The following is a 5,198-nucleotide window of genomic DNA, read 5'->3' on the forward strand; positions in this document are numbered from 1 at the left end:
GACGCGGGTGGCGCTGTGGGTAAAACCTCAGTGCCTAGGACTTGCCGATCGCATGGTCGGCGGTTCAAATCCCCGCGGCGGGGTGAGCTCCTGTCTTTCGGTCCCAGCTCCTGCCCACCTAGCAGTTCGAAAGCACCCCTAAGTGCAAGTAGATAAATAGGTACCGCTTTATAGCGGGAAGGTAAACGGTGTTTCCGTGTGCTGCGCTGGTGCTGGCTCGCCAGAGCAGCTTCGTCACACTGGCCACGTGACCCGGAAGTGTCTCCGGACAGCGCTGGCCCCCGGCCTCTTAAGTGAGATGGACGCACAACCCTAGAGTCAGACACGACTGGCCCGTACGGGCAGGGGTACCTTTACCTTTAAGGTCTTTGTAAGTAAGGAGGCAGGCAGGTGGGGGCTGGTGGGGAAGTGCCCCATTTGCTCTAATAGCCCAGCCTCCTCTGCAGGCAGTGACTTTTTTTTAACAAGGCATAGGGTGTGCATGTGTGTGTGTGCATTTGCCAGGGACTTCCTCTCCCCGAAAAGAAAGGAAAACTGCATCCTCGTTAGTCTTTAACTGGAATGGCAACAATTAGTGTTAATTGGTTAATGGGCTGTGAGGGGATCTTTTCTAGCACCTGTTTACTCCAGGTACTGGAGGCATTTAAAGAAGATTAGATGATTAACAGTGGGATGCAAGCAAGTGATCATGACAGGTTAGGATGGTGATGAAATGTAGAACATACCAAATCTGTGGGATGTGCAAGCATCCCAGAGCCTGATCCTTAGGTGGGAATGTATCTAATTGTGTCTAAGTCTACAATGGGTCTGGCAGGAGTGGGGAAGCTCTGGCCCAGTGCAGCCCCCCCCCCACTTCTTTATCTGGCCCTTGGAGCTCTCTGGAAGCCACACCCCGCATTGACCCTACTCAGGTGTTATTGCCTGGCTGAAATGTGTCCTTGAGATCTGATAATGTCTGTGTATAAAGAGTTGTAGTGCAACCACATCCGGAAGACACCATCTTGACTTACCTCGGACCAGATGAATTAGTTTTGTGCACAGTGAGTAATTAATGAATGGAATTTGCTGCCAGGGGATGTGCTGATGGTAACTACCTTTGATAGCTTTATTAGCAAACCCCAGGTATATCAAGAAATATCTAAAACAATTAAATCACCTGTACAGGCTTCCCCACAACTGTCGTCACTGAATATGAGGACTGATAACTTCAAAGCTTGCTTGCTGCAGCTTGGATTTCAATAGTCCAGCAGTGGAAAACTTCGAAACATCTACACTTGCATTTGTGGTATAAAAACTCATGGGCATGCATTTCAATACCTCTTGAGATATCATTGGCAAACTTGGCACAACAGTGCCTGAGATGGAGGAGCCAGTTTTTGTCTATGTTCAGATACTGTTGGTTGCCATCTTGGACCAAGATGGTGGATTAAACCAGGCATGGGCAAACTCGGCCCTCCAGATGTTCTGGGACTACAACTCCCACCATCCCTGACCACTGGTCCTGTTAACTAGGGATGATGGGAGTTGTAGTCCCAAAACATCTGGAGGGCCGAGTTTGCCTATGCCTGGATTAAACCATTGCAAACTGTGTCAATTAGTATGCCTAATTGTTGCCTAGTTTAGAATAATAGAATTGTAGAGTTGGAAGGGATCTTGAGGGTCATCTACTGTAGTCCAACCCCCTGCAATGCAGGAATCTCAGCTAAAGTATCCATGACATATGGACATCCAACCTCTGCTTAAAAATCTCCAAGGAAGGAGAGTGGTGGCTACCAAGATAGAGGATTTGGTTTTGCCCTATGCTTGGAAAACGTCTAATGCATTTTTAAATTAAGATAGTGGACCAAAGCGTTCCAAACTGTGCTAATTTGGACACTTCTGAAGATATTGTCACCAAATTTGGCATAGTGGCTCCTGAGATTGAGCAGGAGGTTTTTGTCTCTGTCTGGAAGTCTGGAGGGGCACGAAGAGCCCTAGAAAGTAACAAATTGCAATATCCATGTATAAATACCAGTATCTTTCCATTTCTAAGAATTCCAGAGCAATGCTTTCAGCTCATAAGGACATAATCTGCCCATTTGGTTGGTTGCGTGGGCAATTATCTCATCTCTAGATGCCCTGATCCTGGGCTGTAGCATTTGCATAAGCAGTGGGACTTTGGCTTATATTACACAGAGAAGTGTTATCCTTTCTCAGTTAATAATCAGCCGTGCACTCTGTTTGGCATGGAAGCACTTCAGCATAATTAGCTGGTTAAAGAAGCCTGCCTATTGATTAACAGAACTAAATGACCCGTAATTAACAGCATGACTATAGTGCTAATCTGGTTTTGGATTTTTTATTTTTTTAGATACAGTATTATTTTCTCCTTCTCTCCAAAGGACCTAGAAACTGCCAGGTCTTTTCATCTGGAGGGAGCAGGTAGATGAAGGATCCACTTCATGCTGTAATAGCTTTCAGCTGTGGAGCTTTTTCAGAAGTGCATTGATGTAGCATAAAAAGGCCCTGCTGGGGTGTTGTTTTAATCTCTAGGCCTGCCAAGTTGCATCTGCAAAGTCGGCACAGGTTTCTTCTCACCCCCACCCCCTTTAAAAGTACCGGTGTTGCAGTGAGCCAGAACATTTGCTCTGAACCGTTCTAAGATATCTTGGGAATCCAGCTTCAGATCTTGACGGTGGGTTCAGAATGAGTTTTGTTGTTGTTGTTGCTTGCAGCATGTTTGATGGCCAGTAGGTGTCTCTGTGGGCACTGAACAAAGAGCCAGCAGGGGTGTGATGAAAGGCTTCTGGAAGAAGTCACAAAGAATTATAACATTGACTGCTTAGACCCACAGAGACAGGAAAAGGACGAGCCACATGTCAGACCAGTAGTGGAGGTTGCTCACAAATTACACACTGCCATATATAGGCCAAAGGGGCAGAAGACCCTATAGTAGCAGGGATGGGGAGCTCCAAATGTGGTGGAGCTCCAACCCTCATTAACCCCAGCCAGCATGCCCTGTGGCCAGGGAACCTGCAGGCACCAGGTAGACCTCTGTGGGTACATGGGTGCCCATGGGCGCCACAGTGGAGAATGCTTACCTGTAGCTTCTCTTCATAATCTTCTCCCCACAAGCATCAACATAAAAAAGGTAAAGGACCCCTGACAGTTAAGTCCAGTCATGAATGACTCTGGGGTTACGACGCTCATCTCGCTTTACTGGCCGAGGGAGCCGACGTTTGTCCGCAGACAGTTTTTCTGGGTCATGTGGCCAGCATGACTAAGCCGCTTCTGGCAAAACTAGAGCAGCGCACGGCAACACCATTTACCTTCCCACCGGAGTGGTACCTATTTATATACTTGCACTTTTGGGCGTGCTTTCGAACTGCTAGGTTGGCAGGAGCTGGGACAGAGCAACGGGAGCTCAGCCCATCGTGGAGATTTGAACCGCCGACCTTCTGATCGGCAAGCCTAGGTGTAATTTCTCACTTTCATCTCAACACCCTGGCACAACCCTTCCTTAGCTTCCTCTCCTCCTTGGGGAAGGCTCGTAGCTCATTGGTAGAGCATCTACCTTGCATGCAGAACAGGGGTGCCATCTCGGCCTCAGGATTGTGGGTACCCACCACCGCAGTGCGGGTGTGTGACCTCAGATGCACACAACAGCACACATCACACATACTACATACAGGCATGTGTGTGTGATATCACATGTCTGTGTTGCAGTGGCAACAGCTCCTCTTCCTCCTTCTCTCCCTTTTCTGCAGGGAGCAGCTTGGACTCAGAGGCAGAGAGACATTGCTGCCATGTCTGGGTCCCACCCCCTAGAAAAGGGGGTGCCTCGCTGGCTGGCTGGAGGCTGGAGGGTGGAGCAGAACTGCTTCTCTCTTGGAGGCAGCACTGCTGCCACCTGCAGGCTTTTCTCGTTGACTTTGTGGGTGCCCAGCCCCCACATTTATATTACTGTGGGTGTCCAAGTACCTACGGTTCTCTGGATTTGGTTCCTGTGAGGCAGAAGGTCCCATGTTCAATCCCCAATGGCATCTTCAGGCAGGGCTCAGAGAGAGACTCCCTGTCTGAAACGCTGAAGGGTTGCTGCCAGTCAGTGTAGACGATACTGATCTAGATAGACCAATCGTCTGACTCGGCAAAAGGCCCCTGTCCCACTTCTCCCACTGTCCAAACTTAAATGGCAAGTTCCTTGAGAGTCAAGCCCTTTTGCTTAGGCAAATGGTGCAGACAGGCTATCCAGCTATTCCAATCTAAAAAATGCTAATTGCACTCCTGGGGAAAGAGGAGGCTGTTTCCCCCGTTCTTCACTTTTTTGTAGCAAAGCACACTTCGACTGCTCCTTTTACCTGCACTGTGTGAAGTCACAGCGGAGGTCTGTAGCTCCCCCCAGTCTGCCCTTTAAAGCATAAAGAGGCAGCTCGCAGGCCAGAGTGGCTCCTTACTGCAGCGGGAGCAAGAGTTGAAAGCCGCATGAAATCTCACAGTGGCTTGCCAAAGGGCTCCTCTCCCTTGCCGGTTCACACTGATGTGTGATGGCACTCTGCAGGCTGCAAGCGGAGGACACAGAGAGTCGAAAACAGGTTATTGCATGGAAGCTTGTATACGAGGGAGAAAGAGAAATGCCCTTGGCAAGAGATGGGACCTGTTCTTCCTTTGCTTTGAAGAGTGGCCGTTTGCCCCCATATACAGTGGATGCTTGGGTTGCGAACGTGATCTGTGCGAGATGCACGTTTGCAACCCACGCGTGCGCAAACGCGGGTTGCAAATGTGTATCCCGCACAGATCACATTCACAACCCACACCTGCGCATGCGCGGGTTGCGATTTGGCACTTCTGTGCATGCACAAAGCACAATTTAGCCCTTCTGCGCATGCGCGATCACTGAAACCTGGAAATAACCTGTTTCAGTACTTCTGGGTTTCAGCGGTCCGTAACCTGACGCGGGTGGCGCTGTGGGTAAAAGCCTCAGCGCCTAGGGCTTGCCGATCGAAAGGTTGGCGGTTCGAATCCCCACGGTGGGGTGCGCTCCCGTTGTTCGGTCCCAGCGCCTGCCAACCTAGCAGTTCAAAAGCACCCCCGGGTGCAAGTAGATAAATAGGGACCGCTTTATAGCGGGAAGGTAAACGGCGTTTCGTGTGCGGCTCTGGTTCACCAGAGCAGCTTCGTCACGCTGGCCACGTGACCCGGAAGTGTCTCCGGACAGCGCT

At 49.8% G+C, this 5,198-nt stretch overlaps 1 long non-coding RNA gene across 1 annotated transcript; it reads right to left on the minus strand.

Annotated features, from left to right (window-relative positions):
* Positions 1 to 2,327: 2,327 nt before the first annotated feature.
* On the minus strand, positions 2,328 to 3,638 carry LOC310693904. The gene is made up of 2 exons (XR_014519413.1): positions 3,469 to 3,638; positions 2,328 to 2,785 (listed from the first exon to the last, which is right to left on the minus strand). It is a non-coding gene; the product is annotated as an uncharacterized lncRNA (long non-coding RNA).
* Between the last annotated feature and the right edge of the window lie 1,560 nt (positions 3,639 to 5,198).

This window comes from Podarcis liolepis (genome assembly GCF_965112155.1).
Source record: "Podarcis liolepis genome assembly, chromosome: 15".
Taxonomy (NCBI): Eukaryota; Metazoa; Chordata; class Lepidosauria; order Squamata; family Lacertidae; genus Podarcis; species Podarcis liolepis.